This window comes from Procambarus clarkii, chromosome 38 (assembly GCF_040958095.1).
Source record: "Procambarus clarkii isolate CNS0578487 chromosome 38, FALCON_Pclarkii_2.0, whole genome shotgun sequence".
NCBI lineage: Eukaryota > Metazoa > Arthropoda > Malacostraca > Decapoda > Cambaridae > Procambarus > Procambarus clarkii.
Window position 1 is genome coordinate 42,432,448 of NC_091187.1, and position 26,613 is coordinate 42,459,060.

At 43.5% G+C, this 26,613-nt stretch overlaps 3 non-coding genes across 3 annotated transcripts; all 3 read right to left on the minus strand.

The window, feature by feature from the left end:
- Window positions 1–13,134: 13,134 nt before the first annotated feature.
- Window positions 13,135–13,207, minus strand: TRNAV-CAC (transfer RNA valine (anticodon CAC)). The gene has a single exon. It is a non-coding gene; the product is annotated as a tRNA-Val (tRNA).
- Window positions 13,208–15,053: 1,846 nt separating this feature from the next.
- TRNAM-CAU (transfer RNA methionine (anticodon CAU)) lies at window positions 15,054–15,125 on the minus strand. Its single transcript has one exon. It is a non-coding gene; the product is annotated as a tRNA-Met (tRNA).
- A 1,504-nt stretch (window positions 15,126–16,629) lies between these two features.
- Window positions 16,630–16,703, minus strand: TRNAN-GUU (transfer RNA asparagine (anticodon GUU)). The gene has a single exon. It is a non-coding gene; the product is annotated as a tRNA-Asn (tRNA).
- Window positions 16,704–26,613: the final 9,910 nt, after the last annotated feature.

A 26,613-nucleotide genomic window follows, 5' to 3' on the forward strand; every position in this document is an offset into this window, starting at 1 on the left:
ATCCCTTGTGTATCCCCCCATGTTTTATGCTTTATTGTCTTATCACCTGACCCAGTGCGGGTATAAAATCAACCAGCATTGTAAAATCTCTTCACTTGAGAATGAACCATGGAGGTTCGAAACGTTGTGCAAATTGTATAAATAAGTGTAATACATTCTATAGTAATTCACCTCTTTTCTTCACCTTGAAATTACGAAAATGATTTTTGGAGAACTCCTATTTCAGCTTAGCCCTGATGCTAAGAAAATAGTTAGAGGGATAGAAGCCCTAAATCAGAAGATAGTAAATACAGAATATGTGGTCATACTCAATGAGACATGCTTAAAAGAAAACCTGCTGCCAGTATACACCAATATATGTATATATATATATATTAGTATATTTTGGTAGCAGTCTTTCCTGTAGACATATTTTATTAAATATGACCGAAAAAGTAAGATTAATAATTCTAACACGAATTTTCTCAATCTTTCGTACATTATGCTTCACTGTTGGAGGTAAATAAAAAATCACTTCTCCAAAATTCATTTTTATTTCTAGTCTGACGCGACACGGGCGCGTTTCGTAAAACTTATTACATTTTCAAAGACTTCACAAATACACAACTGATTAGAACTTGCGTTTCCCTGATTTTATATCTACATTTGAGTGAGGTGGGAAGGGTGATGTGGCATTACATTTGAGTGAGGTGGGAAGGATGATGTGGCATTAGAGGATATTAATAGGGTATTAAAAGTATCAACACAAGACAGAACACGAAACAATGGATATTGAATAGAAGTGTTTGTAGAAAGCCTATTGGTCCATATTTCTTGATGCTTCTATATTGGAGCGGAGTCTTGAGGTGGGTAGAATATAGTTGTGCAATAATTGGCTGTTGATTGCTGGTGTTGACTTCTTGATGTGTAGTGCCTCGCAAACGTCAAGCCGCCTGCTATCGCTGTATCTATCGATGATTTCTGTGTTGTTTACTAGGATTTCTCTGGCGATGGTTTGGTTATGGGAAGAGATTATATGTTCCTTAATGGAGCCCTGTTGTTTATGCATCGTTAAACGCCTAGAAAGAGATGTTGTTGTCTTGCCTATATACTGGGTTTTTTGGAGCTTACAGTCCCCAAGTGGGCATTTGAAGGCATAGACGACGTTAGTCTCTTTTAAAGCGTTCTGTTTCGTGTCTGGAGAGTTTCTCATGAGTAGGCTGGCCGTTTTTCTGGTTTTATAGTAAATCGTCAGTTGTATCCTCTGATTTTTGTCTGTAGGGATAACGTTTCTATTAACAATATCTTTCAGGACCCTTTCCTCTGTTTTATGAGCTGTGGAAAAGAAGTTCCTGTAAAATAGTCTAATAGGGGGTATAGGTGTTGTGTTAGTTGTCTCTTCGGAGGTTGCATGGCTTTTCACTTTCCTTCTTATGATGTCTTCGATGAAACCATTGGAGAAGCCGTTATTGACTAGAACCTGCCTTACCCTACAGAGTTCTTCGTCGACTTGCTTCCATTCTGAGCTGTGGCTGAGAGCACGGTCGACGTATGCGTTAACAACACTCCTCTTGTACCTGTCAGGGCAGTCGCTGTTGGCATTTAGGCACATTCCTATGTTTGTTTCCTTTGTGTAGACTGCAGTGTGGAAACCTCCGCCCTTTTCCATGACTGTTACATCTAGAAAAGGCAGCTTCCCATCCTTTTCCGTCTCGTAAGTGAAACGCAGCACGGAACTCTGCTCAAATGCCTCCTTCAGCTCCTGCAGATGTCTGACATCAGGTACCTGTGTAAAAATGTCGTCAACATACCTGCAGTATATGGCCGGTTTCAAGTTCATGTCGACTAAGACTTTTTGCTCGATGGTACCCATGTAGAAGTTTGCAAACAGGACACCTAGGGGAGAACCCATAGCGACCCCATCTACTTGCTTATACATATGCCCATCCGGGCTCAAGAAGGGTGCCTCTTTAGTACAAGCTTGGAGTAGTTTCCTCAGAATACTTTCTGGCATGTCAAGAGGAGTACAGGCTGGATCACGATACACTCTGTCGGCTATCATTCCGATTGTCTCGTCCACAGGTACGTTGGTAAACAGCGATTCTACGTCCAACGAGGCTCTTATCCCTGTGGCCCGTGGACTTACTGCGGGGCGCACGGGCCACAGGGATAAGAGCCTCGTTGGACGTAGAATCGCTGTTTACCAACGTACCTGTGGACGAGACAATCGGAATGATAGCCGACAGAGTGTATCGTGATCCAGCCTGTACTCCTCTTGACATGCCAGAAAGTATTCTGAGGAAACTACTCCAAGCTTGTACTAAAGAGGCACCCTTCTTGAGCCCGGATGGGCATATGTATAAGCAAGTAGATGGGGTCGCTATGGGTTCTCCCCTAGGTGTCCTGTTTGCAAACTTCTACATGGGTACCATCGAGCAAAAAGTCTTAGTCGACATGAACTTGAAACCGGCCATATACTGCAGGTATGTTGACGACATTTTTACACAGGTACCTGATGTCAGACATCTGCAGGAGCTGAAGGAGGCATTTGAGCAGAGTTCCGTGCTGCGTTTCACTTACGAGACGGAAAAGGATGGGAAGCTGCCTTTTCTAGATGTAACAGTCATGGAAAAGGGCGGAGGTTTCCACACTGCAGTCTACACAAAGGAAACAAACATAGGAATGTGCCTAAATGCCAACAGCGACTGCCCTGACAGGTACAAGAGGAGTGTTGTTAACGCATACGTCGACCGTGCTCTCAGCCACAGCTCAGAATGGAAGCAAGTCGACAAAGAACTCTGTAGGGTAAGGCAGGTTCTAGTCAATAACGGCTTCTCCAATGGTTTCATCGAAGACATCATAAGAAGGAAAGTGAAAAGCCATGCAACCTCCGAAGAGACAACTAACACAACACCTATACCCCCTATTAGACTATTTTACAGGAACTTCTTTTCCACAGCTCATAAAACAGAGGAAAGGGTCCTGAAAGATATTGTTAATAGAAACGTTATCCCTACAGACAAAAATCAGAGGATACAACTGACGATTTACTATAAAACCAGAAAAACGGCCAGCCTACTCATGAGAAACTCTCCAGACACGAAACAGAACGCTTTAAAAGAGACTAACGTCGTCTATGCCTTCAAATGCCCACTTGGGGACTGTAAGCTCCAAAAAACCCAGTATATAGGCAAGACAACAACATCTCTTTCTAGGCGTTTAACGATGCATAAACAACAGGGCTCCATTAAGGAACATATAATCTCTTCCCATAACCAAACCATCGCCAGAGAAATCCTAGTAAACAACACAGAAATCATCGATAGATACAGCGATAGCAGGCGGCTTGACGTTTGCGAGGCACTACACATCAAGAAGTCAACACCAGCAATCAACAGCCAATTATTGCACAACTATATTCTACCCACCTCAAGACTCCGCTCCAATATAGAAGCATCAAGAAATATGGACCAATAGGCTTTCTACAAACACTTCTATTCAATATCCATTGTTTCGTGTTCTGTCTTGTGTTGATACTTTTAATACCCTATTAATATCCTCTAATGCCACATCATCCTTCCCACCTCACTCAAATGTAATGCCACATCACCCTTCCCACCTCACTCAAATGTAGATATAAAATCAGGGAAACGCAAGTTCTAATCAGTTGTGTATTTGTGAAGTCTTTGAAAATGTAATAAGTTTTACGAAACGCGCCCGTGTCGCGTCAGACTAGAAATAAAAATGAATTTTGGAGAAGTGATTTTTGATTTACCTCCAACAGTGAAGCATAATGTACGAAAGATTGAGAAAATTCGTGTTAGAATTATTAATCTTACTTTTTCGGTCATATTTAATAAAATATATATATATATATATATATATATATATATATATATATATATATATATATATATATATATATATATATATATATATATATGTATATATATATATATATATATATATATATATATGTATATATATATATATATATATATACATATATATATGTATATATATATATATATATATATATATGTATATATATATATATATATATATATATATATATATATATATACATATATATATATATATATATATATATATATATATATATATATATTTATATATATATATATATATATATATATATATATATATATTTATATATATATATATATATATATATATATATATATATATATATATATATATATACATGTATATATATATACATGTATATATATACATATATATATACATGTATATATATATGTATATATATATATGTATATTCAATTAAGCCCTGATGCTAAGAAAATAGTTAGAGGGATAGAAGCCCTAAACCAGAAAATAATAAACACAGAATATGCGGTCATATTCAATGAAACATGTATGAAAGAAAACCTGCTGCCAGTATACACCAATATAAACCCACATGACCCAGCAGTCCGCAATACAGAGCTTACCTATAGGTATAGGCAAGAGCTCATTCGGCATCAACTAAACAAGAAGAAGGAAGCCCTCCAAACCTTTACAGAGCAGGCTGAGCATCTGTTAAACAAATGGACCCAGTACGACATCCCTATCCAACTCAAGCAAACCATCAACAGTGAACTATTTAACCTGAAACAACAACATAAAACTCTTGTAGAAACAAAGACACTCCGTAAGTTAACAGCCCTAAACGGTGGTCAGTTAAAAATCCCTCGTCCTAAAGATGGCTGCATTAACCTGACTTCTTATGATCTTACCCAGGACCAACGAGACCTTATAAATCTTGGTCTAAATTGTCAATTCTTATCTAAACCAAAGATGCATCAAAAACGCCTGGAAATCGAAATGCTTCTGGAGGATATCCATAAGCTAGAAGACAACAAAAAAGTCATCACCACTGACACACTTCAAGCTGAACTACTTGCAGAAGCAGGGAAAAAACGAGGAACATATTCATCTACAATCTTAACCCCACGACTCAAAGAAGCAGCGAAACAACTAAAAAATCTGAAAGACGTAACAATAAGAAAAGCCGACAAGACAGCAGCATATGTATTGATTCCAACCCATGAATACATGAACAAAATTAGCGACATCCTTAGTGACGACTCCAAATTTCAACGAATCACGAGGAACCCCGTAGAAGACCTTAAGCGGAAAGTAAACAAAACAATTATAGCAATCAACGCAAAGAAAGGTAGTGTGCATTTCAATAAACTTCAAGGCGACTATGGCTTAGGATATGCCTACGGCAATGTTAAGACGCATAAACCAGGTAACCCACTACGCCCTATAATCAGCCAAATACCAACCCCAACTTATCACCTGGCAAAGAAACTCAATGAACTCCTAACTCCATACACTCCAAGTAAGTTTAGTCTACAATCATCAGCAGATTTCCTAGAATTGATCAAATCTACTCAGCCCGATGGTATCATCGCTTCCCTGGACGTTGAATCCCTATTTACCAACGTCCCAGTCGACACAACCATAGGAATGATACTGGACAGAGTATACAGAGACGAGAGCACCCCCAAATTAGACATACCTGAGTTACACTTGAAAAGTCTTCTCGAAGCATGTACAAAGGAAGCCCCTTTCATCAGTCCACAAGGAGACATGTATTTACAAATAGACGGAGTAGCAATGGGCTCCCCCTTAGGAGTTTTATTTGCTAATTTTAATTTTAATTTGCGAGCAAAGACAAAAATACAGATGCGAATCCTCAGGGAGTTCCTCTTCGCCGACGACGAAGCGATCACCACAAACACAGCAGAAGGCTTGCAGCAGCTACTCAACCGCTTTGCCGCAGCCTGTTCCGCATTCGGCTTGACAATCAGCCTGAAGAAGACACAGGTGATGGGACAAGACGTCAATGAGCTACCCTGTAAACATAGCAGACTATGTGCTGGAGGCAGTTCACGAGTTTGTGTATCTGGGCTCCACAATCTCTGACACCCTTTCCCTGGACACTGAACTCAACAGGCGTATCGGGAAGGCCGCAACAACACTGGCCAGGCTCACAAAGCGCGTTTGGGAAAATGCCAAACTGACAGTGCACACCAAGGCACAAGTCTTCATGGCATGTGTGGTGAGTACACTTCTCTACGGCTTGGAATCCTGGACCCTGCGCTCTCGCCAGGAGAGACGGCTTAATACCTTTCACATGCGGAACCTGAGACGCATCCTTGACATCACGTGGAAAGACCACGTCACCAAGAATACAGGACTCGAGGGAACAAGAGTCCCTTCAATGTTCACTCTCCTGAAACAGACACTTGAGATGACTGGCACATGTCACACATATGGAAGATGGCCGTAAACCAAAGAATCTCTTGTATGGAGAACTGGCATCAGGAAGGAGACCCACCGGAAGACCTCAGCTGCGTTTCAAAGACGGCTGCAAACGCGACCTCAATCAGATGAGCATCGACATCAGCAGAGGAGGTCTTGACCACTGTCAGACGCACCCGCTTCGGCGTTTACCTGCACTCGCTGTAGTTGGGACTGTCATTCTCAGGTTGACCTTCACAGCCACAGCAGGCGCAGCATCCAACTACACTATAACAACTAGACACCCAGGGCACAACTCCATAACCCGCACGGGGTTGACCATCACAGCCACAGCAGGCGCAGCATCCAACTACACTATAACAACTAGACACCCAGGGCACAACTCCATAACCCGCACGGGGTTGACCTTCACAGCCACAGCAGGCGCAGCATCCAACTACACTATAACAACTAGATACCCAGGGCACAACTCCATAACCCGCACAGGGTTGACCTTCACAGCCACAGCAGGCGCAGCATCCAACTACACTATAACAACTAGACACCCAGGGCACAACTCCATAACCCGCACGGGGTTGACCTTCACAGCCACAGCAGGCGCAGCATCCAACTACACTATAACAACTAGATACCCAGGGCACAACTCCATAACCCGCACGGGGTTGACCTTCACAACCACAGCAGGCGCAGCATCCAACTACACTATAACAACTAGACACCCAGGGCACAACTCCATAACCCGCACGGGGTTGACCTTCACAGCCACAGCAGGCGCAGCATCCAACTACACTATAACAACTAGACACCCAGGGCACAACTCCATAACCCGCACGGGGTTGACCTTCACAGCCACAGCAGGCGCAGCATCCAACTACACTATAACAACTAGACACCCAGGGCACAACTCCATAACCCGCACGGGGTTGACCTTCACAGCCACAGCAGGCGCAGCATCCAACTACACTATAACAACTAGACACCCAGGGCACAACTCCATAACCCGCACGGGGTTGACCTTCACAGCCACAGCAGGCGCAGCATCCAACTACACTATAACAACTAGACACCCAGGGCACAACTCCATAACCCGCACGGGGTTGACCTTCACAGCCACAGCAGGCGCAGCATCCAACTACACTATAACAACTAGACACCCAGGGCACAACTCCATAACCCGCACGGGGTTGACCTTCACAGCCACAGCAGGCGCAGCATCCAACTACACTATAACAACTAGACACCCAGGGCACAACTCCATAACCCGCACGGGGTTGACCTTCACAGCCACAGCAGGCGCAGCATCCAACTACACTATAACAACTAGACACCCAGGGCACAACTCCATAACCCGCACGGGGTTGACCTTCACAGCCACAGCAGGCGCAGCATCCAACTACACTATAACAACTAGACACCCAGGGCACAACTCCATAACCCGCACGGGGTTGACCTTCACAGCCACAGCAGGCGCAGCATCCAACTACACTATAACAACTACACACCCAGGGCACAACTCCATAACCCGCACGGGGTTGACCTTCACAGCCACAGCAGGCGCAGCATCCAACTACACTATAACAACTAGACACCCAGGACACAACTCCATAACCCGCACGGGGTTGACCGATGCCTACTTCTAGTTAAGGTAATTATGGCAAAATTATAGTACTAATAAAGACAATCATGTTAATATTATAGTAATAATTAGGGAATTTTTGTAAAATTATAGTAATAATTAAAGAAATTATGGTAATATTATAGTAATAGTTCAGGTAATTATGGTAATATTATAGTAATAGTTCAGGTAATTATGGTAATATTATAGTAATAGTTCAGGTAATTATGGTAATATTATAGTAATAGTTCAGGTAATTATGGTAATATTATAGTAATAGTTCAGGTAATTATGGTAATATTATAGTAATAGTTCAGGTAATTATGGTAATATTATAGTAATAGTTCAGGTAATTATGGTAATATTATAGTAATAGTTCAGGTAATTATGGTAATATTATAGTAATAGTTCAGGTAATTATGGTAATATTATAGTAATAGTTCAGGTAATTATGGTAATATTATAGTATTCTTTAGGTAATTATCTTATATTCCTTTCAATATCTTATGACATTTAAAAGGTTTTGATAACTTAAGTTTATTTACTCAAGAGAGGAAAGACTCCTGAAGGAAAACCGGACTTTAGATAAAACTTGTCAAATACATATCCAAAAATACAGACTTCACACGATTGCACACACACACACACACACACACACACACACACACACACACACACACACACACACACACACACACACACACACACACACACACACACACATGCTGCACGTGTGGCAACGTACAAGAACAGCGTGTTCTGGGTGTGGCAACACATAGATAAGGTGTTGTGAGTGTTGCAACACTGAAATGAAAAGTTATAAGTGTTTGAACACAAGAAGGAGGTGTTGCGAGTGTTGCAAAATAAAACGTGTTGTGAGTGTTGCAACAAAACAATACGTAGCCAGGATTGTCACTCATAAATAACATACTGTGAGGGTTACAACATGTTATTACTGTAATGTAACGTTTCAACACATTATGTCAGCATTGTAATACAACACATTATGCTGGCATTGTAATACAACACATTATGTCTGCATTGTAATACAACACATTATGCTGGCATTGTAATACAACACATTATGTCGGCATTGTAATACAACACATTATGCCGGCATTGTAATACAACACATTATACCTGCATTGTAATACAACACATTATGCCAGCATTGTAATACAACACATTATGCCGGCATTGTAATACAACACATTATGCCGGCATTGTAATACAACACATTATGTCAGCATTGTAATACAACACATTATGCTGGCATTGTAATACAACACATTATGTCTGCATTGTAATACAACACATTATGCCGGCATTGTAATACAACACATTATGCCGGCATTGTAATACAACACATTATGCCATCATTGCAATACAACACATTATTTCTTTGTTGCAACATCACAACACGTTATTTCAATGTTGCCACACGCAATTATATTTATAAGTACTGCAACATTCAGAACACATTATTTATGTTGTAACTGTAACAAGAGGTTATTGCCTTGCAACACTCACACCGCGTCATTGCTGTGTTGTAACTGTAACAACAGGTTATTGCCTTGCAACACTCACACCGCGTCATTGCTGTGTTGTAACACTCAAAGCACAGTTTACAGCGTTGCAATTTTGCAACTATCATCGTCTAATTATTGTGATGCAACACTCACAACTATCATCGTGTAATTATTGTGATGCAACACTCACAACTCAAATTGCCATCAAGTGTTTAACGTTGTATTCTTGCCAGATATTAATGTTTTATTGCAAATATGTAAATTTTATAAAAGTTAGCGATTGAATAAATAAACAAAAGGTGATAGAAAACAAATAACTAACAAGTGATTAAATAGATGTATATAAAATAAATGAATAAATAAAATGTGACTGAATGAACAAACTGTTAGATTCAATAAAATGTTATGTTAACATATATAATAAAGTTGCTGTAATTGACAAACATAACGAGATTGAACATTTAAAATGTGATTATTTAAATGAAAATTGCGAATAAATAATTAAAACTGAATTATTATGTAACTAAATGAAAAAAGGAAATGTCAGCCACTGAGAGTTGGAACTGGTGACCGCGTGAACACCGGGTCCAACTGGTGACCGCGTGAACACCGGGTCCAACTGGTGACCGCGTGAACACCGGGTCCAACTGGTGACCGCGTGAACACCGGGTCCAACTGGTGACCGCGTGAACACCGGGTCCAACTGGTGACCGCGTGAACACCGGGTCCAACTGGTGACCGCGTGAACACCGGGTCCAACTGGTGACCGCGTGAACACCGGGTCCAACTGGTGACCGCGTGAACACCGGGTCCAACTGGTGACCGCGTGAACACCGGGTCCAACTGGTGACCGCGTGAACACCGGGTCCAACTGGTGACCGCGTGAACACCGGGTCCAACTGGTGACCGCGTGAACACCGGGTCCATCTGGTGACCGCGTGAACACCGGGTCCAACTGGTGACCGCGTGAACACCGGGTCCAACTGGTGACCGCGTGAACACCGGGTCCAACTGGTGACCGCGTGAACACCGGGTCCAACTGGTGACCGCGTGAACACCGGGTCCAACTGGTGACCGCGTGAACACCGGGTCCAACTGGTGACCGCGTGAACACCGGGTCCAACTGGTGACCGCGTGAACACCGGGTCCAACTGGTGACCGCGTGAACACCGGGTCCAACTGGTGACCGCGTGAACACCGGGTCCAACTGGTGACCGCGTGAACACCGGGTCCAACTGGTGACCGCGTGAACACCGGGTCCAACTGGTGACCGCGTGAACACCGGGTCCAACTGGTGACCGCGTGAACACCGGGTCCAACTGGTGACCGCGTGAACACCGGGTCCAACTGGTGACCGCGTGAACACCGGGTCCAACTGGTGACCGCGTGAACACCGGGTCCAACTGGTGACCGCGTGAACACCGGGTCCAACTGGTGACCGCGTGAACACCGGGTCCAACTGGTGACCGCGTGAACACCGGGTCCATCTGGTGACCGCGTGAACACCGGGTCCAACTGGTGACCGCGTGAACACCGGGTCCAACTGGTGACCGCGTGAACACCGGGTCCAACTGGTGACCGCGTGAACACCGGGTCCAACTGGTGACCGCGTGAACACCGGGTCCAACTGGTGACCGCGTGAACACCGGGTCCAACTGGTGACCGCGTGAACACCGGGTCCAACTGGTGACCGCGTGAACACCGGGTCCATCTGGTGACCGCGTGAACACCGGGTCCAACTGGTGACCGCGTGAACACCGGGTCCAACTGGTGACCGCGTGAACACCGGGTCTGACCTCCCAGTCTGGCCACGACTCTTCCTGCTTAATGAAGAACTCAACAGTCATACATTCATCCACTTCATCATACATCATCAACTGACAATTGAGGCGTGAGAAGGAGAAAGTCGGGAAGGAAAATTAATCTTTATGAGAAGAGGATGTAAGGTAAGGTAAGGAAATGATGTGAAAGCGCCAGGCCAGTATGAATATATAACACTTGGAAGGGACATTAGGATGGGCTGGGATGTGAGGACGGAATGAAGGAACGGTGCTCAACCACTTGCACCATCGGGGATCGAACGCCGACCCTGCAAGAATCAAAAGTATGGAGTGGAAAAACGGTGCCCAATCACTTGGACCTTCGGGGATCCAAGCAGTAATGATCCAAGCTTACTTCATTTTGTAATGAAGTAAGGGCGAAGAGGTAGAACGGCTTATTGACAGAGCTCGGGTGCATGGGGGGAATTGTGTAAAATCCTGGTTTGTGTCTCGGAGAGGCTGCAGGATCCAAGTAAGGTCAGTAGAACTTGTGGTTGCAATTCTTTTACCATGTCGTAGCTCAGTCGATTAAGGCAGCGTCTGGAATCCTCTCGGACGTAGGTTTGAACCCTCGTCACGGCCCTGGTAGATTTGTTCATATGATGCATCACGCTATTGTGATTTCTGTGTGTAATCTATGTAGGAGCTTATGATATATTAATAGCAGTGCTTATAAGCAACACATCCATCCTCCATCGTGCATATATTGATGTAATGGACAATTGGATAGTAGAATTTGCTATTAGTGAATTTGTATAAACCGGCAAAGGTTTTGTCAAATCAAATGTTTATTCAGGTAAAGTATATATATTCAAGGTGAGATATAAACATGTTGTTGGATTTATAGATAGAGATAGTACATACAATGTCTAAAGCCAGTATTACGCCAAGCGTTTCAGGCAAGGTTGGCCCGAACCTTTGAATTTGTTTCTCATAAAACCTAACGTAACTTACCATCCAAGGTCTAATACATGCTAACTGAGGCCAAATATAGTACATATATGTTATACTAGGCCTTGGAATATATCTGTTTGATTTTAGCTATATTTTTTCCGAACTATAAGGTGAATAGTACCAAGTTCTACTATGTAATTGTCCATTACGTCAATATATAATTTATATGTACGATGCTCCACATAGTTACAAAATGTACAGGAGGATGGATTGTATTTATTAAAGATATAAACATTTCACTTTTTTTTTTGAGATATACACAAGAGTTGTTACATTCTTGTACAGCCTAGCGTTTTGTACGCGTCTTGTACGCGTAGCGTTTCGGGCAGGTCCCTGGAATACGATCCCCGCCGCGAAGAATCGTTGTTACAACCAAGTACACATTTTACTGTTGAGTTAAACAGAGGCTACAGTTAAGGATTTGCGCCCAGTAAATCCTCCCCGGCCATTTGGGGTGTTATGGTAGGAAAAATTAGACTAGCTGTAGCAGAGCGTAGTTTCGATCTACGGACCTCTAGTGGGATTATGGGCCCAGCACGCTTCCACTGCGCCACTCTGCTCCACAATACATAGTTATATGACTCTCAATATTAACAATTAATATAATGTAGTATTAACAAATTACAAAATGGTATAAGTTTTATGATTTAATAAATATTGTCAATATACTTTGTTATTAATTTTAGCTCTTTGAAGGGAAGGGAAGGGAACTATCAGGGGGAAAGCGCCAAGCCATTACAACTATATAGCACTGGGAAGGGGTCAGGATAAGGATTTGGGATGGGACGGGGGGAAGGAATGGTGCCCAACCACTTGGACGGTCGGGGATTGAACGCCGACCTGCAAGAAGCGAGACCGTCGCTCTACCGTCCGACCCAAGTGGTTGGACATTTGGAGTTTATTTCAATGAGTTATGAAAACAAACATTTAAAAAGTCAAATGTTTCCGCCCGGGATCGAACCGGGGACCTTGCGCGTGTGAGGCGCACGTGATAACCACTACACTACGGAAACCTGAAGTATAGTGAGCTGTTATTATATGGACCAAATCCGGTTAATTGCTACCGAAGATGCACATAGTTTTTCTTCAGCGATATAATATGATCAAAACACATTGCTTGAGTAATTATGTAAATTATAAAAGGTTTAATAACGAAAATAGAGAGAAAATCCTGATTTATGTGTGTACGGCGTGTGTGACGTCACGATAACATGAGAAGTTAAGTTTAGTTTAGTTCACTTATTATGCACCCCATACCCATATTGTGGGCGGTAGTGGAAGGGGTTACAGAGGCACATAATGGGCTCAGGGACTGAACCCCACAATTCACTTAGCTAAGCAAGTTTCAATCTTGATAAGTTAGTTACAAAATTCAGTATAAGTCGTCACATCAACAATGGGTTCGTGATTGACCACAAGTACGGTTTCTAAATTAAGCAACTGACATGTCGAGAGCTAGTGTCACAATTTCCTGCCCGAAACGCTTTGCGTAATAGTGGCTTTAGGCATTGTATGTACTAGCTCCATCTATAAATCGATCAAATTATGTAAAATTTCTTGAATGTATGTACCTTACCTGAATAAACATTTTATTATTTTATTTAATTGATATGTTTGTCCTGCACAACGCCCCCCCTCCAGTGGGCAGCGGTGGATAGCTTACAATCACTTGGGTACTACCTACAGTTAGCAAACTGGGGATATTTGGCAAAAATTTCTGGTAGCAGATCATTTTGAATTAAATATTTACACATCTCTGGAACATTTGTTATAGGAAGCAGGAAAAAGTGATATTAGGGCTTCAGAGAGTAGGAGGAAGCAGTAGGAAGTATTTTTAAGGTTTCAGAGTGCGGGAGCAGGTGTTTTTAAGGCTACAGAGAGCGGGATGAAATAAGAGGAAGATTTTTAGGGATTCGGAGAGCGGAAGGAATTGTTATTAGGGCTTTAGAGAGCGGGAGGGAATATTTTTAAGGCTTCAGAGAGCGGGAGGAAGTGGGAGGTAGCAGAAGGAAGTATTAATAGGGTTTCAGAGAGCGGGAACGAGTTGGAGGAAGGAGAAGGAAATATTAATTGGGTTTCAGAGAGCGGGAGCGAGCAGGAGGAAGTATTTTTATGGGTCCAGAGAGTGGTAGGAAGTGTTACTAGAGCTTCAGAGAGCGGGGGGAAGCAGGAGGAAGTGATATTAGGACTTTCGATGGCGGGAGCGAGCGGTAAGAAGCAGGTGGAAATATTTGTAAGGTTTTAGAGAGCGTAGCCTCCGTAACACAGTTGGTTAGCGTACAAATGTTTCTCGCTGTAGGGCTCTCACCATGTCAGTTGCTTAATTTAGAAACTGTACTTGTTGGCGGTCTCGAGCCCATTGTTGATGTGATGATGTGCATTGAATTTTGTAACTCTCTCAGCAAGATTAACTTGCTCAGCTAAATGAATTGTGGGGTTCAGTCCCTGAGCCCATTATGTGCCTCTGTATCTCTTCCCACTACCGCCCACAGGACGGGTATGGGATGCATATTAAATGAACTATACTATAAACTAGGGTTATCCCATGGAATTGTCTAACTAGCGAAGTCGTTAAATACCAAGATACCTCAGTTCAAAATCCAAATAGAAACAATCGTCATGAACCATGGGGGGAGAGGGGGGATCTTTGACAAGCCGATGGCTTCCATTATCCGTCGAGGACACTAGACAGGTAAATTCAGGTACAAATCTCCCACGTTCGTTATTGTGCCTTTATTTTTTAACATATAACTAGCTCAACCTGTAATTTGTAATTACTTATATTGAAGGAGGTAGCAAGACACTGCTATACCTACATTTGTATTGAAAATACATTATTAATACATTAAAATAACTTCATAGCAGAGCGTAGTTTCGATCTACGGACCTCTGGGTTATGGGCCCAGCACGCTTCCACTGCGCCACTCTGCTGTTCATATTATTTGGATGATACATTTTATACATCTTTTACAATATTATAATTGGTAATATTTTCTTCGTAAATAAAAGTATCAGTGTTTCTGCGCAGTAACGCACCAGTACGTACTGATCTTGCGCATGGGATGCACACATCATGGCTACTGAGCACAGCCAGCTGCGTATGACATACATCATAGCATGGGTATGTGATCACTGCTGCACACGATGGGTATGGGTTCACTACCACTCATGAACAGGACATGTATTGGAGGCACTAACGCTCACAGGATAGGTATACATGGGGTCTACAGGATAAGTATGGGATCCACTCAGCCCTGGAGGCTGATCTGTCGTGTTTGTTGAGGTCTATAGCAACTCTTCTTGCATGTAAACATTCCAAGCATAAGAATTATATTTAGTGTCTGGACCGAGATTCATCAGTCAGTTACGCAAGTACTTACGAACATGTTATCTCAATCTTTGGCGACTTTACACATATTAAACAGTTGATGAGCTCCGAAGGACTGGGAGGCAGTTTATAACTATATATTATTTTCTAAATTGTTGTGTTATGCCGCCAAAACTCGGTATGTAGCTGTTCAACCCGTCCTCCTAATAGAACGGCGCCTTTTGACGAATACTCTTCCCGAGACCAACAATTGTCGTACTAGAAAATGGTAGCGGCTCGTGAAACTGCAGCCCATCCTCTTGTGTTGGTAGTACTTATAGTAACGATGAGGACCACAGTAAATATATCAACGTACGCAACGTACGTAACGTATGCAACGTACGGACCACAGTAAATATATCAACGAAACGCTGCGCGTACTAGTGGCTTTACAAGAATGTAAAAACTGTACTATCCAATGTATTCTCACAAACCCAATGTACCTTCTTGTATATATATATAAATAAATAAATAAATAAATAAACGTACAACGCAATTAGAAAGTAGAAATTTGTACTATTGAATTTAGACAAACCGGAAAAGGTTTTGTATTTATATTGCAAAGACAACCTTAACTAACTGAACCTTCCTAGGCCTAATACACGCTATCTGAGGCCTAATATCGTACATATATGTGTGCTATACTAGACCTAGGAATATATATATATTTTTTAGCTTTATTTTTTCAGGCTATAAAGTGATTGGTACTATATACTTCACTTCGGACTATAAAGAGTCTATAATTAAGACTATAATTAAGACTATAATTAAGACTATAATTAAGACTTCAGACTATAAAGTGATTAGTAAGTACTATTATGTAATGACTTAGTACGTCAACGTTTGTACTATGGAGCATATACAACAACTACTGTGTAAACAGGAGGATGGGTCGCGACGTTGACATACTGTGCCGTTCTCTGTTGTGTTAGGATTACGCGCGAGAGTTTGTTGACGTTGGCAGACTTGAGGAGGACGGGCTGGATCACGGGGCCAAGTGTGACATCGCTGTCAAGTGTGTTATGTCGGTCTTGTCTGAGGTCAACCCCTAGAGTTGGCCTAAATAATCGCCCCCGGGTGGGCTCGAACCACCAACCTTTCGGTTAACAGCCGAACGCGCTAACCAATTGCGCCACGGAGGCTCGAGGAACGTACTAAACAAATTTGTAATAAGGCGGAATTACTTAGATATCGAAGTGTAATAATTATCTGAGTTTACTTGAGAGCTACTAATACTGGCCTCGATGAGGACAGGAGGCCGGCGGCTTGTCGAAGGTCCCCCCATTTGCCTCGATGATCTTTTCCTGATGATGATAATTCCTATAGTGTCCTAATGCCTAAAGTAACCTTGTGTCTAGTGGTCACGACGGAGACGGGAAGCCGGCAGCTTGTCAATGGTTCCCCCATTTTTCCTAATTTTCCTCCTTTCCCCCCACAAAAAAGAGTAACAACAACAAAAAAGACTCTGGGGTTGGAGTCCCTGTGCCTTCTTGTACCAACTTCGAGGTTAACTCCGGAGCTGGAGCCCCCCTGGGGGCAGTTCCTTGTTGCCTTCAACCTCGTTCTGACAGTTCCTGCGACGGCGCTGGAACCAATCTTATTGGCGCTTGCCTTTACAATGGAGACGTTCTGTGCTGTGGAGAGGGGGACCTGCTGCATGGGTGACAGCTTCTCCCCCTTATCAACCTACCCTGGCTTTGTGCCCTGGTGAGGCCACTCCAGACTGACAACCAGAACGGAACTCCATAGTCTCCTGAGACAGATGGACGCCTACTACTTGGATGGTCCACCAGTTTTTACATTCTTGTAAAGCCACTAGTACGCATAGCATTTCGGGCAGGTCCTTTATCCTAATACGGCTAAGTCCTAAGATTAATATTAATCTTAATTAATAACTCCGGAATACGACCCGTCAAATCGTTTCACTGCTGGGTGAAGAGGCATAATGTTAAGGATTGGAACCCAGTCAATCAGCCAGGATACGAACCCAGCCAGGATACGAACCCAGACTATACTGTTCGCGAAGTGCTGGGGATAGTGTTTCACCACTGCGCCACGGGGACCAGTCATTGAAAGTTGCACAACAATTGGGAACACTAGTAAGAAAGTCAACTTTATTTTCAAGGAAAATAAAGTTATTGAACTGTAAACCTCTCTGGTGCGGCCACATTTGGACTGCTGTATCAAGCATAGAGGCCTCAGCTTCAGAACATATCTGCTGTGGAGAAAGTACAACACAGAGCGACAAAAAGCATCTCAGAACTAAATCGGCTCCCATACCAGGAACGGTTGAGGGCCCCAGGACTAACACAGCAAGCCAGACGGGGCATGGTGGCTCCCATACCAGGAACGGTTGAGGGCCCCAGGACTAACACAGCAAGCCAGACGGGGCATGGTGGCTCCCATACCAGGAACGGTTGAGGGCCCCAGGACTAACACAGCAAGCCAGACGGGGCATGGTGGCTCCCATACCAGGAACGGTTGAGGGCCCCAGGACTATCACAGCAAGCCAGACGGGGCATGGTGGCTCCCATACCAGGAACGGTTGAGGGCCCCAGGACTAACACAGCAAGCCAGACGGGGCATGGTGGCTCCCATACCAGGAACGGTTGAGGGCCCCAGGACTAACACAGCAAGCCAGACGGGGCATGGTGGCTCCCATACCAGGAACGGTTGAGGGCCCCAGGACTAACACAGCAAGCCAGACGGGGCATGGTGGCTCCCATACCAGGAACGGTTGAGGGCCCCAGGACTAACACAGCAAGCCAGACGGGGCATGGTGGCTCCCATACCAGGAACGGTTGAGGGCCCCAGGACTAACACAGCAAGCCAGACGGGGCATGGTGGCTCCCATACCAGGAACGGTTGAGGGCCCCAGGACTAACACAGCAAGCCAGACGGGGCATGGTGGCTCCCATACCAGGAACGGTTGAGGGCCCCAGGACTAACACAGCAAGCCAGACGGGGCATGGTGGCTCCCATACCAGGAACGGTTGAGGGCCCCACGACTAACACAGCAAGCCAGACGGGGCATGGTGGCTCCCATACCAGGAACGGTTGAGGGCCCCAGGACTAACACAGCAAGCCAGTCGGGGCATGGTGGCTCCCATACCAGGAACGGTTGAGGGCCCCAGGACTAACACAGCAAGCCAGACGGGGCATGGTGGCTCCCATACCAGGAACGGTTGAGGGCCCCAGGACTAACACAGCAAGCCAGACGGGGCATGGTGGCTCCCATACCAGGAACGGTTGAGGGCCCCAGGACTAACACAGCAAGCCACAGCATACAGAACAGTGTACAGAATAAAGAACCCCGTACAGTATACAGGACCCTGTACAGGATGCAGAACCTTGTAGAGTATACAGAACCATGTATAGTATACAGAATAGCGTACAGTATACAGAACAGTAAACAGTATACAGAATCCGTACTGTATACAGAACAATGTACAGTATACAGAACTGCGTACAGTATACAGAACAACGTACTGTATACAGAACAATGTACAGTATACAGAACACCGTATAGTATACAGAACAGCATTCAGTATACAGAACCCCGTACAGTAAACAGTATACATAACAGTGTACAGTATACAGAACAGTATACAGAATACAGAACAGTGTACAGTATACAGAACAGTGTACAGTATACAGAACAGTGTACAGTATACAGAACAGTGTACAATATACAGAAGAGTGTACAGTATACAGAACCCTATACAGTATACAGAACATTGTACAGTATACAGAACCTTGTACAGTATACAGAACCCTGTACAGTATACAGAACCTTGTACAGTATACAGAACCCCGTACAATATACAGAACAGTGTACATCATACAGAACAGCGAACAGGATACTGAACAGCGTACAGTATACAGAACAACGTACAGTATATGGAACAGCGTACAGTATACAGAACAACGTACAGTATATGGAACAGCGTACAGTATACAGAACAACGTACAGTATATGGAACAGCGTACAGTATACAGAACCTCGTACAGTATACAGAACAAGTGTAGAGTATACAGAACGTCCATGCAGTATACAGAACAGTGTACAGTATACAGAACCCCGTACAGTATACAGAACCCCGTACAGTATACAGCACTCCGTACAGTATACAGAAAACTGTACCAATAATCCTGTCCAATAACGATGGTCTGCTTTCAGCCACTGATACTGCTATTGAATTCAATAGGTTCTTCTCATCCATTGGGTCATCCATTGCTAATGATATTCCATCTTCCAGTACTAATGTTCAGGACTATCTTACAGGTAACTACCCATAGTCTCTCTACCTAACGCCCGCTAATTCCACTGATGTAAATGAGGGAATCCTTTCCCTTAAGATCAAGTCTAGTGCCCTTGCTGAGATAAAATAAAAATAAATAATAAAAGGTTTATTTAGGTAAGGTACATACATACAAGAAATTTTTACAAAGATTGGTTGACTTATAGGTAGAGCTAGTACATACAATGCCTAAAGCCACTATTACGCAAAGCGTTTCGGGCATGAAAAACTTAAATGACAAGCTTAATACTAATTGAGCATAAAGAGTAGAATGAAAACAAGAAATGAAAACATAGCTGAAAAAGCAGCACAAATACAATTATGTCGACAAACAGCGCTCTTTAAAAAAAAAAAAACATTGGTTGACAATAGAAGGGTAAGTTAGGTTACAGGGAATTTATTAGGTATAGCTTCGTTTTTATCTTAAACTGGTTGAGAGAGGTACAGTCTTTAACATGGTTGGGAAGGTCATTCCACATTCTGGGCCCCTTGATTTGTAGAGCATTTCTAGTTTGATTAAGTCGTACTCTAGGAATATCAAAACTGTATTTATTTCTGGTGTAGTGCTCAGGTACCAACCAGATACCAGATACTGGTGTAGATACCAACTCTAATCTACAAAAAAGCCTCTAGATCTTTAGCCCCTGCCATTGCATTACTCTACAACAAGTCACTTGAACTCCAAACCTTTCCAGTTATTCTAAAAAAAAAACGAGAGTAACCCTAGTCCATAAATATGGTGATCTCACTGATGTCAACAACTTCAGACCTATATCAATTCTGCCTAACTTGTCAAAAATATTTGAAAAACTAATCTACAAGCAGCTTTACTCTTATCTAGCTAAACACAATATACTTAGCTCTTGTCAATATGGCTTCAGACCGCCTAAAAAAGCATTAACGATGCACTTATTAGTACGATTAACTTGATACATGCAGCTCTTGATAAAAATGAGTTCCCTGTTGGGTTATTTGTGGACCTGCGTAAGGCTGTTGACACTGTCAACCATCAAAACCTTCTTCTTAAATTACATCATTATGGAGTCAGAGGTCACTCCCTGCAATACCTTCAATCTTACCTTACTGACAGGCTTCAGTATGTTTCTGTGAATAATTAAATTTCTTCCACGCTACCCATCAACATTGGTGTTCCTCAGGGCAGCATACTTGGCCCTCTCCTCTTTCTCATCTACATTAATGACCTTCCAAATGCCTCCCAACACCTCAAACCAATTCTTTTTGCTGAGGACACACCCTTCATTTTCTCCAGTCCTAACCCTTTTGCTCTAAATGTCACAGTAAATACTGAACTAAATAAAGTCCATCTCTGGCTAACTGCCAACAAAATCACTCGCAACATTGACAAAACTTTCTATATTTTGTTTGGCAATAAATCCTCAAATTAAATTCATCTCAGGATAAACAATATCCAAATTTGTAACAAAGTAGATGGAAAATTCCTTGGTGTTCTCATAGAACACAAGCCGAATTTCCAGGGACACATTCTAAATATTTCAAAAAAAGTTTCTAAAACTGTTGGCATTCTTTCTAAGATCAGATACCTCGCCATGGCCTGGTGATTCTCTATTACTCTCTCATCTATCCTTATCTCAATTATGGTCTCTGTGCTTGGGGTTCTAGTACACAAAATCACTTATGCCCTCTAATTATTCAACACAAAGCTGCTATTGGAACAATATCTAACTCTGGCCCCAGACAGCACTCGGTACCCTTACTCAAATCTTTAAATATGTTAGATATTAAGTCACTGCACATTCTCTCATGTGTACTCAATATTGTTAAAACTCTGAGCTGCAATGTCAATCCTGAACTTAGAAGCTTCCTAGAAGGTTGTAACAGAACTCATGGGCATCGCACCAGAAACAAATACCTATTTGATATTCCAAGAGTGCGACTTAACCAAACTAGAAATGCTCTACAATTCAGGGGACCCAGAATGTGGAACGACCTTCCCAATCATGTCAAAGACTGTACCTCCCTCAACCAGTTTAAGAGTAAAACCAAGTACTACCTAATTAACTCCATGTAACCTACCTTACCCCTATATGTCAACCCATGTCTTGCTATTTTTTTAAACAATGCTGTTTGTTTACCAACTTGTACAATTGCTGATTTCTGCCATGTTCCCCCCTTTTTTTATTTTTTTTCAACATAATTTATACCAAATCCCAATTACTATTAAGTTTTAGTCTAAGTTTTCCCCCCCCCCACACACCTTGCCCGAAACGCTTTGCGTACTAGTGGCTTTAGGTATTGTATGTACTACCTTTATTTATAAATCCAACATTATGTTTGTAAATCAACTATGTATGTACTTTCCTGAATAAAATTTACTTTACTTTACTTATTTTACCAGTAACAGAAGACAAACGACCCTGCCAACGGGCAAGGATTGAGGAATGAATAACTGGGTAGAAGTTGGAATAGAGGATACCTTTACGGGAGATAGCACAAGTGTGGAGAGCCTCCTTAGCGGCAGCGTCTGCACGCTCATTTAAGGACACGCCAATATGGCTGGGAACCCAACAAAACTCCACAGTCTTCACTCTACTAGAGATAAGAAACAGCCAATGTTGAGTTTCGACTACTACAGGATGGACTGGATTAAAGCACTCCAGAGCCATGAGGGCACTGTGAGTGTCAACTACAACAACAAAGGAGAGTTGACAGCGAGAAAGCAGTGACGAAGGAGATACAAAATAGCATAAAGTTCCACCATGAAGGTGCTAGTCTCCGGAGGCAGGCGACACATATAGGTGTTGTCAGGAAAAACAACAGAGTAGCCTACACCGTCGGCAGACTTAGACCCTTCTGTACTTAGATTTAGACCCAGACTTTACTCCTCTTACCCCCCCCTCCCCTGTAGGAGGGGTAAAGCATTAGTCACGTGAGTCAAAGTTTTACAAAACTAAGGAAAGGGAACCCTTCAAAGGGGCAAGGACGGAACGACATGAAGAGAAATATTGGTAACAAGAACCGAAAGAGAATCTTGTATGCGAGACAATCGTACAGTAAGAGGTAAGTGGTGAAAGGGAACAGGGGACCACAAGAGGAGTAAAGGTTAAAGTACGACATTAACGAGAGTAAGGGACCGTGCAAGGTAGCGAAGACAGTAGCGATCATGTTGATCCTGTACAGACAGGACGCCAGTTTGGGCGTTAGCGATCACAGGCTTAGGGTAGGAGTCGAAAGAAAGGCACCAGATCTGAGGAGCAACCCAGTATGGTGCAGAGCATCCAAACGGTGAAGAGTAGAAGGAGAAGTAGATGAGTAAACAGAGCAACCATAATCCAGTTTAGACAGTAAGAGAGATGAATGTAGAAAGAGGAGCATGCGCCTGTCCGCTCCCCAAGTATGAGACAAGACCTTATATCAGTTAGGGGCCTTAGAGCATTCAACTCAGAGGTAAGAGATATAGGGCGACCAAGACAAACAAGTGTCAAAGATTAACCTCAAAAGATTAGCAGAATCTTTGTACACAAGGGGATGACAATAGAGCGACAAAGGGGGATGAACGACCTGCTTCTAAGTAAAAGTCATAGCACAAGTTTTAGTTGTAAAGAACTTGAAGCCATGATTGGTGGCCCAAGACGACACGGCATCAATCATAAATTAAAACCGTCGTTGAAGGAAAGGCGAGTCATCACCTCGACAGCCAGGTGATGTCGAGGTAAATAGGTACTCCCAGGTACCTATTTACTGCTAGGTGAACAGACGCATCAGGGTAAAAGAAACTCTGCCCATTTGTGTCCGCCTCCACTTGGGATCGAACCCGAAATCTCAGGACTACGAATGCTGAGCGCTGTCCTCTCAGCTGTCAGGCCCCAAAAGTTCAAAGTTTAAATAAACATGTCCAACGTTCCAGTACTTTGTCCAGTTCAAAGTGAACGTATCAACCTGGAGGACAGAATGGCCTTGGGCTGCAAGGATATGTTTAATATCCTCGTGGCAGTCTTTCAGGTCCCTAACACCAGCCGCAACATAGTGCGGGCGGATAACAGTGCCAATACTGACATTTAACCGGGCATTTTTGGAGATCCTAACAGGGGTCTCCCCAATGCTGGACAATATGGCTAAGTGGGCAGCTGCTTCCTGAGAAGGAGCAGCAATGACACATGAACCAGTACGGGTGAGGTTAAAAGAAACAGAGGTATCCACTGAATCATCGAGGTGTTTATGGAGGAAGAAATCATCAGACTGTGTAGAATCCAGATGGTTAAGATCAAAGTATTTAGTCCACGTAGCAGGGCCAAACAAGGTGTGGAACATATTAGCACTGGCAGGAATCATGTGAGTGCAGCTGTGGGGGGTTGGGGGGGTTGGAATGAAGCACCACCCCCCCAGTAAGTGTTGGGGGGGGGGGGTAAAAGGTGATGAGGTGCCCAACCCTGGGGTCGTGGAGCTCAACCCAACCACAGAGGTGGGAGGGGACCGGAGGGGGTTAGTCGATGGAGTCAAAGGAGTAGCTTGGTCTGCGCCCAATGTAGTGGGGGCTAAGGAGCCCAATCTTCCAACACAGTCCGCCTCGGGGGCTTGGTCGCCCACCCCACGAGCCTGGGGAAGTTATAAGAGGATCATTCAGAGGCATTGGAATGAGCAGGTAATAATTTAATTTACGAATAAACCCCCATACCCACCATGGAGCCACAATTAGAAGATAGAACACCTGGCAAGATCCCCCCCCCCCCATCCCAGGGGTGCATCATGAGTATACTCCCCGCAATCATCACCTTAAGAACCGTCAGTCCGTCGAAATCGGGTTCAGCAACGCAGGTGAGGATTGACAATAAAGGCGTCCCCTCCCTCACAACGTCGGAGACCACAGTTCTACGGGTGAAAGTGTGCCTCCCCAAACATCCGGGCGTCAAAACAGAAGATGTTCGAAAGAATAATGAAGCCATGCAAAAGATCGGCGGGAAATGACAATTAGAAAGAAGAAGAGGGGGAAGGCAAAACGAAACCTGAGGAAGAAGAAATAGCATCCAGCATGATTAGTGAAGACGGCAGAGGACTGTCCCATGGAGCATCACACCCTGGCTGCTGCCCACTAAGCCCCTCTCACAAAAGGACAATGGGGTAAGTCCTTTATAAGCATAAGGCTACTAAAGGACCGAGGAGATGCTGTCCCATGGAGCATCACACTCTGACAGCAGCCCACCAAGCCTCCTCACGTCAACAACGGGCTGGAATGTGAAGGGGTGACGGTAGGAGACCAACTCCATCGTCACCCGGCGTTAAACCCTAAACTACTGCAGCAGACAACGACTGTCAAGTGGAAGGCAGTACAGGGGCTATGCTGACCCAAACCAACACTGCTGCAACCCTACCAACAGCCATGTTAACTCTGCTTCAGGGGAAAAGGTAACTACTAGTCAGCGGCTTTTTAATGGAGTTCCAAGAAAACCTTTGTCACACAGAGGGCGGCAGAACAAATGGAATTCAAACCAGTGATGCAGGTCACCCTGAATATACTTGGGTTTTTATCCAACAGTGGACCTAAACCCTACAGGGAAGACAAACCCTACATTCCCTTGGGTGGTTACCTCAGACCTGTATTCTCTATAGTCGTGGACAAAATCCCATCTGACCTACATGTACCAGGTCTAGGGATCACAATTAAACATTAAAACAGCAGCGAGTCAAATTAGCTGACCCATAAAACAAATCTAAACGTATCAAAGATATAGGAATGTTAATTGGGTCAGATTATTATAAATTCATCTCTGGCAAACACCAATTGCACGGGATGACCGTACTAAACTCTGCAGGTGGAAAGTCCCATTGTGTGAAGAGAACTAGAATGGTGGAGATGTGATTATAAACTAGTGAAGATATTGACTCTTATACGTTTCACCTTTTTTAAGCCGGGTCTTTCCCTCTAACCCCGTCCACTCCCACAGCAGTACACAGGTGCACATAGTTACACAGCAGTACACAGGTGCACATAGTTACACAACAGTACACAGGTGCACATAGTTACACAGCAGTACACAGGTGCACATAGTTTCACAGCAGTACACAGGTGCATATAGTTACACAGCAGTACACAGGTACACATAGTTACATAGCAGTACAAAGGTGCACATAGTTACACAGCAGTACACAGGTGCACATAGTTACACAGCAGTACACATAGTTACACAGCAGTACACAGGTGCACATAGTTACACAGCAGTACACAGGTGCACATAGTTACACAGCAGTACACAGGTGCACACAGTTACAAAAGCAGTGTGTAAACAAGAGGCTGGGTTGATATATTTGGAGGAGAGTGTGAAGCCCAGACTGTTACTGGGTCTCAGCCAGCAAGGGAGGCGCCACGCTGCCAGATGCATCAGTGTAAACATTGTCCCAACATCCCAGTGGAGTGTTTAAGGCACTCAACAACGGGTCGTTAGTAGTGTCTCCTATGACCAACTGCTCATACCTTTCCATGCATGTAATATTCTTTTGTCTTGGTGTCGAGAATGGCTGATCTTAATTACCTCAGGTAATGTTATTGATGAACAATCATCAAGGGACTTACCAATATTAGACATATATGTGCAAGTTAGTGTATCCATTTATTGTTGTCCATTATGTGGAGTGTTTGACCATATGTTGATTTATTGGTAACTATTTTTGGCCAGGAAGTGAAGATTATGTGGTGAAGATATTGAGCCCATGAGCACATTAGATATATGTACAGTTTTGACCAAAGGTTCACCTCAGTTACAGAGGAGACAGTCAC